We start from the raw sequence: 11,711 nt of genomic DNA, 5'->3' as shown, positions 1-11,711 counted from the left end.
TCCCAACCACACCACCGCAGGGAAATGATATTCAGCAGCTCATCCCACCTTGGCACAGACACTGCAGTGAGATGCCAAGCCAAAACTTGTGCTGAAGTCTCCGAGAACTGCTCTTTTAATGTAGCTGCTTATTAACATGTCCCTACTTGGGAAGATTTCTTCCTTTATCCTTTGAATTATGAAAACCATTTCAAAACTCGATCCACGGGAAGGTTGGGCATCGTGTCAGCTTTCAGAAGCTGAAAATAGTGATGGGTTCTTTGCAGTGAGCAGAAAAACCCACTTGGAGTCTGCCATTTGAATTTATGAATGTAAAGTCTGCTCTTTTGACATGATTTTCTTGATTTAAACTTGTGGTTTCCGCACACAGTTTCCATTAAAATTAATGTAAGTCATCTGGGCAAATCTCTCCCAGGTTGACAGGATGAAAGGTTCAACTTCTGGAGCTTTATTCCTCGTTTATGGGTTCAGCACTGACCTGTGCACCATCCAGCCCACAGCCTGGATTGAAGCCTTCCATCCCTGCTCAGTGGGACCCTCTGTTATCAGGTATAAGGTGCCTGATCTGGACACCCAAGACACTGAGGAAGGTTAGCAAGCACCTCTAGGAACTGTGCTCGTGAGCACAGCCTCAGGACAAGCACCAGGTATTTGCTAGATAAACCAGACAGTCAGACCTTGCACACCTTTTCATGCTGCAGAACTTGTGGGCTGAGATGCCTGGTGCGAAACCAGCATCAGCATTGCTTCTATGGCAATGTAACATAAATGAGTGAAGCAGAAAATAGAGCAACTCAGCAAAAATCCCAAACAAGGAGGTTTGGTTGCAAACCAGCATAAATGTGTTGCTGTAAAAGAACATACAGGTGTTTCCTCAGACACATTAGTGTCTCATTTAAAGTCAAACCCACCCATTTTGCAGAGAGTCTCCCACATCACACCCATCTGAAAAGCAGCTGGAGGCTGCATCCTTCCCAGATTCGGGTCATCCATGTGAACCCTTCACAGTCAGCCCAGCGGAGCATTGCTTGTGTGCGACAGCAAGACCACAATTGCTGACTCAGCACACTGCCTCTCACGCAGTTCCCAGTGATGACTGATTTCCTTTATCTCCACCACTGTCACATCCTTGACCCCAGGAAAAGACCACTACCTCTTTCCAAAACAAGACCTATCTCTCCTTTGCAGCACACGTTAACACTCATTCACTGGGCAATCACAAGCAGAGTGCCTCATGTTTTCCCTAAGAGAATGTGGATAAACCCATCTCCCAGAGCCTTCTTCCTCTTCTCCCCATATGGGAAGCGCTTTGTTTCTCCAACCCACAGCCCTGCCCCATGGTCCCTGTTCCCGTCCCCAGTGCCCTGGGGGGACGCCTCTCATGGAAATTGCTCCTTACAGCAAATGAACATAAAGAAAATCCCATCAAAACCCCATGAACCTGCAATGTTGGGATCCTCCTGTGCTAATATAACAGCACTTTCCCTTCCCTTGAGCCCTGTGCATCCTCAAGCCTGCATCCAACCAAACCTGCCACCAAATATCCCCCAGTCACTCCTCTACACCTCAGGCTGCCTCCTCCTCCTCCCTTCCTGCTGATGGAGAGCAAATATCTCAGAGCCTGACTGCAACCCAGTGTTCTCCTGAGGTGTAGACAAGTATGGTGGAAAACTCAAGTGTAACCTTATTCCTCCCCACGAAGGAAAAAAATCCCATCCAATTCCTTTCCAGTAAATGATACAGTTGGTCCAGAAAACACAGCGTGCTCCAGGCATTGGCTTCAGTTTTGGGAGCGAGGTGGGATGGAAGAACAGAAAACCAGAGTGAAAAATGAGATAGGTGAAACCAGGGAGCAGAGCTCTCAGCAAATGCTTTGCTTTGACACTTGTAACAGTGGTTATTCATTTTCCAGTAACTTTATATTGCTCTTAACCAAAGCAGCCAGTGCAAAAGAATGGCATGACAAGCACTTGAAGATTTATGTGAAGGCTTTGTATCAGAGCACCCATGTGTGGGGAGCCCTGGGCACTCCCTTGCTCATCACCAGGAGTGCCAGCCTTGGGGCAGGTCCTGACCATGCCCTGGGGTTTGCAGCACACCTCAGCACCTGCCCAGGGCTGAAAACAGGGCTAAAAACCTCCACCAAGTAAATGGTTTAGGTTCCTCGATTGCAGCAGTAAGAGCCTGATGTGCCCATATAGCCTGATGACTGGATCAATGAACAACTCCATTACATGACTGCCAATGATTATTGTTTAAGAATGATTAATTAACTTTTTTTCCTTAAATATTGGAAAGCTCTAAGTAGCCTAAAGGAAGAAAGGGGGATGTGTGGCAATACTGATTTTACCAGGAGGATAAATCCAATGCCATTTAAGTGACTGAATTTAAACTAAAAATTAGAAAAGGACACAAAGTCCATACATACCATAGAACCATAGAAGAGATTGTGTTGGAAGGGACCTTAAAGCTCATCCAGTTCCAACCCCCTGCCACGGGCAGGGACACCTTCCACTAGAGCAGGTTGCTCCAAGCCCCTGTGTCCAACCTGGCCTTGAACACTGCCAGGGATGGGGCAGCCACAGCTTCTCTGGGCACCCTGTGCCAGCGCCTCAGCACCCTCACAGGGAAGAGCTTCTGCCTAATATCTAATCTCAATCTCCCCTCTGTCAGTGTAAAACCATTCCACCTTGTCCTGTCACTACATGCCCTTGGAAAAAGCCCCTCTCCAGGTTTCTGGGGAGATTTTCTGTAGATTTCTTTCTTCTTGCTCTGGCTTCCCCACTATCCTTCAGCTCTACTGCCTTTTACACAGCACACACTGCACTATTGTCTCATAAAAGCCTTAGTTCAGCAAATGAGAAACACATTGTGGAGTCTGACATAATTGCAGGCCATGATTCATCCACGTTCCGGTACCTACAGTAGACTCCTTGCTGCTATCGAGGGCTGCTTCTCATTCCCAGCCGCCGGAGGAGGCGAGCAGGGGACCCGAGGCAGCAGCTCTGGGTATTACGTATGGGAGGATGAAATCATCATGGTTAGCATGAACAGTGAGAGGAGAGGGAGGGGAAAATATCACAACTGCTTTTTGCCATGCTATATCTAGAATTAACCTATTACATCAAATTGTCACCTGCAAGCATAGGCCAAGCCGCTGATGGCAGCTGAGTGCCTGGCCCAAGCACTGCCCTCGGCCCTTGGGCATCTTTACTGAGGACTTTTCATTTTCACAGTTAGAATTTGACTTTCCCATTTTGCCTGCCCACTGGGAAAAGTCTGGCACTGACATTAGTCCCTAGTGCTATTGCCTCATATTCTGCTTAGACTATAAAAAGCAGAAAAGGAGGAAGAAAAAGCCCTTTCCATTTAAAGGAAACGGGAAAGAAAGGTAGAGTGAGGAGAAGCAAACTCAGAAGTGTAGAAATAGTGAAATCTGGTCTGTAAGACATTCATCAAGAAAGTTTCCTGCAAAGTCATGCTCAGATTTCTCTTTATCCAGAGAAAACATTTCCCTTTCTTCCAAGGGCTATCATGTTTTTCAGAATACAAAGCAAATGAAGAGGCTCATGTGAGGAACTTGAGCTGCTGTTGTAAAACCTGTAAGCTCTTCAATAATTAGAGACCTTCAATAGTATTACACAAAGATAAATGATTCCATATAGTCCATAGCTGATCTGTACTCCTGCTAAGTACCTTAGTCCTGGGTAACTCTAGGAATAAAGAAATAGTGTATATAAACCTCTCCATGATCCTTTCATATAGAAAAATGAAGGGCAGTTGGTTTTGAAGATCAATGGAGTTGCTGTTTTCTTCTTGTTTTATTGTACCAGTAGGCCATGGAGGAATTTGGACAGCAAATGGTTTGTGAAATGTAAGAAATACATTTGTTGGCATTAGAGTAATAAGCAGGATTTTTGATCAGTGCTGATGTATTATTCTTTCATATATATATATACACACACATATGCATATACGTTTGCAATATGTTACTATAAACCATGTGAAAACATAGAGCAGATGTTCTTTACTAGCCGGGATTACCGTGCCTTGGTTGTGCTTTCAGGGGTACCGACCCACAGTGAGCTCAGAACATGCCTCATGTATAGAGTAATGGGGCTACTTGAAAAGAATATTTATACATGAGGCTAACCTAGTTTGTATAAACATGAGAGGTGACTTGTCTTCGCAGTCTGCTTTTAGATGACTCAGACTGTGTACAGACGCTTTCATTAGAGGAATATTTTCCAGTAATTGGGGATTTGTAATTGTCTGTACATCCAGAGGACAGGTTTTCTCAGCCATTTCCCCAGCCCATGCGCAGGGATGCAGTGGGTAGAACCATGGCTGTGTTTGAACACTGCTGGCCCCAGAAGATAAAAAGCCAGAACAGATTGGGTTAAAAAAGAGTGGTCAGAACGTGGTTTAAAACTCTTTGCTTGTGGTGGCGAACTGCACACTGGGTGGAAACTGCTCCTATTTATCCCCACTGTGCCCAAGCCAAGAGATTTGTGTATCTGCATCCTAAAAAGGCAGCCTGAAGATCAAAATAGCTGTTGTTCTGAATAAATGGCTTTGAATTATGCTTGATTGCCCATACTTCTAAGGACAATACAGTCACTGCTTCAGAGATGTATCACTTTGCCATTCATGTTTCTCTACAGCAGAGGTTACAGGGACTAAAATCATAATACTCTCTATGTATAATAATTTATAAGAAACTGAGGATTAATGGAGCAAAATCCTCAGCAGTACCACATAAAATACCGAAACAAACACACCTTGAAGTAGCATCAGAGAGAAAACAGCACAAAACCACTTCAGAAACACCAATCTCTTTTATAAGCAGCACTTCTTAGATTGTTCCAGTCTAGAGAAAAACGATCAAAACACCATAACTGGATGTTAGTGAGGAACAGGGCAGAACAGGAGAGCAACAGAGAGATCAAATACAAAGATCTATGTATAGAAAGAGATGTTCCAGCTGTGATGGGCAGACCAAGGGGTCACACACCCCCAGCCCCCACATGATGATTTGCCCCTTGACAGCACTTCCAGCAATTTTTTCCCTGTATTTGGGGGTCTTCGCTCAGATCATGTGAATTTGGGGATGCCAAAAGCATATTCATGGGAGATGGGGGGGCAGAATGACACCCATCATGATGGCACCCACAGAGCAAGAAGAGACCATTGCAGTGCAGCAGGACCACAAACACAACGTGGGAGACAGTGCAACACCCTGCAAATACTTTCCACATTTCAGAGCAGACAGTCAGCAATGAATGAAAAATTAGAGAGTTCACATGTGTACATGCTTTATAAAGAAATAAATAAAACCCCACTAGTCTCTATGCCGCGCTTGCCAAGGGGCAGCTCTAATTCATCCCCTTGGCCACCTCTGTCGAATTTTCCTCTCTACAATTTGCTAAACAGCTGGATTTCCATGGTTACTACCGCTCGCCACTGATAGGCCTCAAACACACTGCACATTCTTGCTGGGGAGACGCAGACACAGAGTCATTCCTACACGACTGCCTGGAGCAGTGCATTGAAGCCAAACCCTGCGCTGGTCCCTGCTGAGGACACAAAGGTGATCACAGGAATGAACCCAGGTGAGAGGTGATGGATGAGATAGTGCTTCGTCCTGTCTTCTGCTTGGTCTGAGGAAGAGAGATCATGTAGCCACATGGCTTTAAATATTTCATAGAATCCCAGACTGGTTTGGGTTGGAAGGGACCTTTAAGCTCAACCAGGTCCAACCCCCTGCCATGGGCAGGGACATCTTCCACTAGAGCAGGTTGCTCCAAGCCCCGTCCAACCTGGCCTTGAACACTGCCAGGGATTTGGCAAGGGCCATGGGATTGCGCCATGGATCCCCTTTTCTGGCCGTACCCCTTGTACATGCACCATCGTCTCCAGCTAAGGAATCAGCATGGCTTGGTGTGGCCAACTCCCAGGATCCAAATCTTTTTCCTCTCCCTTTTTTTTGGCACATGTGGGCATAAACATGCACATACATATTGCATCTGTGGTGGGTTCATAGGAGGGAATTGCTATGTTAAATTTAGACTTAAAAAAAACCCAACAATGCAGTTAATTTCCACCAAGAAATCACGTATTTTCCTACCTTTGATGTTTAATAAACTAATTTAAATCAAGAGGTGGTATAATTTCCTGCTTTTCAAGTCTAATGAGTAAATTGCACGGAAACCTCCATAAAGCACAGAACTCATTAATAAATGTATAGTCCCTTTGTCCAAGACTTCCAACTTTAAATCAAACGCACAACAACCAGATGTTTTTCACATTACTGCATTTCAAGATTTTACTGGAAGTGATCTCATCATACATACTTAATGTAGGTGTCCAACTGTGCATGTTATTCGTATCACGAATCAGAACTCAAAGCTTTAGGACACTGTGTGGCAAACACAACTATTGTTTAAAGTGGATAAAATTTATGCTCAGCTTGCCACGGGGATATGAAGGAGACCAAAGTGGATGCAATATGCTGCTTTTGATGAGTGTCAGAAGTGAGGAAATTATATCATTCAAACATTTGAACTTATTGTTAGGAAACACTGAGCCACTGCTTCTGGGAAAGGTCTTGGGTTTAGCCAATCTAGTAACTCAAAGATTTTTTCTGTTTTTCTTTGAAGTAGGAAATTAACTGCAAATGCAAAAGATTGAGACCAGGACAGAGGCAGAGCTGAAACGAGATGTACATTTTCCTAAGAGAACCAAAACAAAGGTTCACTTGTAGGGAGGAGTGGAATAATATTTCAATATGAAAACATTGCTTCATCATTACTGAAGAAAATATATACACTTAGGTTAGGATCTGAACCTCCTGCTAGGAAGCACAGTGAGACAGTGGAGAGAGGATTCCTTCCCTGAAGGAGCACAGGATGCAGTGACTGCATGTCACTGCTTCGACTTTCTTTGGTCATTAGGGCAATACTCACTATGGACTCCAACCTATGAGTACTAATTAGCCACCTATTAATTATCAGCAAGAGCTGGCTGAAGGTTATTCAGGTTTATCCTCAGAGCTGAGCAGTGAGCAGCCTTTTGTCCAGGGCAAATTCACACCTCCAGTTCATTGCAGAAGAGCTCTAGTAACAGCCTCCTCTTCCCCGCCATGGCTGAATAAGGTTTTGAGTTTACTCAGGGCTGTAAGTAACCTCACAGAAAGGTTTCTCAGGGGCCTTCAATCTCTTTTTGGTTCCTTCTTCCATTGGAAATACTGTGGGAACCCAAATCATGCAGAGCATCTCATGGTCATTTGCTGAGACCCCCACCCATCATGGCTCTGCTCTGAACCAAGGGCCCATGGGATTTAAAGAAGAAGGAAGACAAGGGTTTAACCTGAGAAATGGGTGAAATGATCTTATCTTTCCCTCCACATCAATTCATCCCAAACTGCTCTGACTCCATCCTCCTACAGAGATCGTATTCTCCTACTGCATTCTAGGGTATCCTCAGCAGCGAATGGCGGCTCACAGCCTTTCCACAGAGAAATGACCATCAGAAATTAAAATACCGCTCCTTCCTTTTGGGTCAGCTTTGACTCACAGCACAAGCAATGGGGAAACAGCAAGACTGACCAGCATCTTGCTGGTTTCCTCTTTTAGAGGTATGGGAAGTTTACCCAGCTTCTTATCCCATTCATTGGGAAGGAAAAGAGAAAGCAGAAAGGACTCATTTTCTCTTTCTACCAGGACAGTGTCAAGGAGCTGCTGAATTTGTGCCTCTTACTTACAGATTGTCTGAGCCCAACACATCTGAGCAGGTTCAGTGGAAGTCGTCCAAGCCCTGGTGTAACAACAAGGATCATGTTGGCACACATTAACACAAAGTGTCACAATTAAATGGGGGAATTCTCTCCTTTTAGAGAAATAACAGCCTTTCCAAACACCTGAGCAAGCCCCTTAGTGATGTCTAGAGATAGCTAAAATTAAGTAGATAAATCAAACAGCCACGAGCACGAGAGCGCATGGTCCCAGGCTGTACCCAGACCTGAGCTGATGTCCTTGACATGGCCTTATGTGGGAGCAACAGGTCTGAATATGGGAGCTGAATTGCTGAGCGCAGATCCTGCAGGAATTAGATCACTTTTTGGCCCTCATTAGATTGGTGCACACGGCTGTTAGAGCAGCCGAGGCGATGAGGGGTGCTCGGCCTGGGTGCAGCCAGCACACAGCATTGCCAAGGCCTTGGCTCTCTCTCCCTTTGCAAGAGGAATGAATTTGGAGCATTACTCAACACAACCACTGATATCCCATCAATAATCTTTGCAAGAATCTGCAGCTCATTAAAAAGAGAATATAGGCTTGATTTAGGAGGCTGAATCCAATTAGGCTGCACTGAGTTACGATGTTCCAGGTCTTAGAAAGACCATGAAAGCCCAATCCCATTTGAGATGTACAGTTTACATGTTGGATGTTTACAAAGAGCAGAGTTTGCAAACCCTTAGATCATTTTTGCAGCAGTCCTCATTATACTCATGCCAATTTCTGTCAATCATAACTGGCACTATAAAATGAATAAATCCCCATCCCGCTGTAAAGGGATTGGGAACCTTCTGGAGACTTGGCACTTGTGTCGTGCTGCTCACCAGTGGGTGAACTTGGCACAACAGCCCATTGCTAGAAGAATAACAAGGCCTTGATCAACTCAGCCTTCAACATCAAGACCTGGGCTGTAATCTAGTGAAATTATCCTCTCCACTTCTCACTGGGTGTCAGCATACAAAGGTGTAGTGAGGCTGCCCAACTCACACCAGTCTGCTCCTGCACAAGCAGGGGCAAATCACCTGCTGGCTTTTTGCAGGACCAGTGCTGGGTTTGTTGTTGGTTTTTGCTTAAAACAACCCCCCAAAACCAGACTTTGCTGGCCAAAGCGACTGCTTGACCCCTGGCAACTCTCCATCACTGCTTGGCTGACCTTTGTGGCAGAGAAATTATTCACAAGTTGATATAAGGATCAGCACAGGTTGATATAAGGATCATAACCAAGCGACTTCTGAACCCAGTCCTACAAAGGAGGGCTTTGTAATTGTGGTGTCAGGTTCCTCCTGCCCAACTACTGTTATTCCAGGGAAAAAGCTTGTGTCAGTCTATACAGAGTCTGGAAGAAGCAGCCATTGAGCACTGGGAGACATTTTGTACTTGAGTTAAAGGAGAACTCATTTTGCACAGAGCATTTTGAAGCCAAGAACCTAAAGATTCAGGTGATCCACCGGGTTATGTTCTCCTGTGGCATCTGTAATACCAAGCACTTGTAACATGGAGAAAGCAACATCCTGCCCTTGCTACAAACACTGGGAAGAGCAGACTCCAAAAAGCATTACCAAACGTTAACAAACCCAACACAATTTGATATGTGAAAGTATATAAAATTAAACGTAAAAGGACACTTATAAACGACCTGTTAGGTGCACATTGACAACTTTTCACGCAGATAGAGTGTTTTCTGAAGGAACTATAATACTGCTATACTTTTCTCTAAAATTAAGTAGATTGTTTTTGATGGGGGCATTAAATAATTTCAGTTTTATGGGAACAAAAGTCCTCTGCAATCTCTTTTTCCCTTTAAAAACAAACAGAAGTGAGGAATGAGGACATCCCTTCCCCGAAAGCCAGCTCTGCAGATGTGAAAAGCCATTGCACCCTCTGCCGGACACTGCCTAAGGGACTCCTTTAGACAAGCTGTTCACATTATATGTTGTCTTGTACAAGAGAAATTAATTAGCTATCTTGCCAATTGTACAGCACAGATGAAGCCACAACATGGCTCAAAGCAGCTCTCCTCCCAGTTAGAGGAGAGCAGTGGTGCAAATTGTGCTCCAGGTACCCGAAATGATACATCTGGCATCAGCCACAACTAGGAGTAAATGTGCAGTTAAGTTTGCTTTCAGCAATGATTAAAATTAAACATCGTTTAGCCTAGGTATCCAGAGTGGCTCAGGGGACAGCCTCACAACAGCATCCAGGAGCAAAAGGGGGAGATGCATCCAACGCTCCCGGTATGGGCACATCTGGGTCGGAAAGGCCAGAGAGGGGCCAAGCACCTCTCACTGCTCTGTGAGCACCCACCAGCCAGCTCAAATGTGCATCCTCCCCCCGCACCAGGTTTTGGGGATCCACAGCCCTGTGCGAGCTGGACTCACCCCACATCTCTTGGTGGGACATGTTCTACTTCTGAAGGGAAATGGGGCAAAACAGAGAGGCATCATCCAGCTCCTGAGCTGGATAATCATGGCCTGAGATAAAGTGCTTGGGGTTTTCCGTAACAAACCATTAGTCCATGAACTTTTCCAGAAGCATGTGTCCCCCATTTCACAATACAACTGACTAAACAAAGCTGTGTGTCCAAGTAGGACCTCGCAAACAAGTAGGAATTCCTTTGCCAGAGCTGCAGGAACATGCAGTCTACCTGCAGACACTTAATTGCTTCTTAAAACGCAAAAGAAAGCTTCCCTCGTTGCAGAGCAACATATCCTAGTGAGGTTTTAATTAACCCCATACACCAAAGGAAGGAAATGCCTAGCAGGAAAGGCTGTTTTCCAAGAGAAGCCATACAGCAAAGTTATCAGCAACCAGGCAATAAAGTATAAGGACAGGCGATAAACCAGGTTTAATGGTTCAAGGAGGAGTTACTTGCAAACCCTCTCGTAGTGGTGCAGTGTAGAAGTACATGTAGAAGAAACCTGAAGTACATGTTCAGCAGCGTGGGCGCTGATACTGCTGGAAGTGGCATTTAAGGTGTCACACCTCAAACGCATCAAGGGGGACCCTGGATGTGCTCATCTCAACTCTGAGGTTTGGGCTTGGGCAGAGGAAGGGAGAGAGGCTTCTTAATACCATTTAAGCAAATGGTTAATTTCCCGAATCAGGACCATAGGTTTCAGGAGGGATTCTACTTGACCTAGAGTCAGCAACTTTTTCCACCAACACTAAAAATACCTTTGAATGAGCCGTGGAAATACGATAGCTTGAACACTGAGCAGTCCTTTAGGCTAGACAGTGGTTTATAATTATATGGTTTCCGTTCAGAGACCTGCCAAGAGACCATTCCCACACATTCTTTATTTTAGTGAGGACAGGGTAAGGGGGAGAGATGGCATCTCTCTTTGCCTATCAGCAAAACCAACCTCAGGCCTGCACCACATTTTCTGCCTGCAGCGTTTTAAAACCCAACAACAGCTCCTCTTAAAGGGTAAAAGAAGATCTGCTGGACACAAAGGAGTAACAATCACCACAACAGCTGTATCATTTATTTTATAGTCATTTTTATGTGCTTTCATATTTAAAGATCCAGTACACTGCAGTTCTCCTTGCTGGTAATGCCAAAGTACTGAGGAGATGGTTGTGGGCTGATCCTGGACGCTGGGTACCTGTGCACACCAGTTCATCCCAGTCCCAGTGAGCAGATGCTGATGAACATCCCCATAAAACCCACCACTAAGGTTGGGCTTCCCTTCGTCAAAAAAGGAGCAGTACAGGTGGTAAGTATACACACACAGAGACATTTTGTCTCTATCTATATACACAGATATAAAGACCCAGGGAGATAAGGACGGGCTGCTCAGCAGGACAGTCTTCATCTGCTTTCCATCAGAGAGCAGTGGCATTTTCACCACCCCCTGCACAGTCCATTTCATCTCATGAACACCTTATGCTCTGGAGGGTGATCACTGCCCTCCCCTG

The sequence above is a fragment of the Strigops habroptila genome, chromosome 12 (genome assembly GCF_004027225.2).
Source record: "Strigops habroptila isolate Jane chromosome 12, bStrHab1.2.pri, whole genome shotgun sequence".
In the NCBI taxonomy this organism is placed as follows: Eukaryota; Metazoa; Chordata; class Aves; order Psittaciformes; family Psittacidae; genus Strigops; species Strigops habroptila.
The sequence above is the reverse complement of the archived record's forward strand: the minus strand, read 5'-3'. Positions refer to the sequence as shown.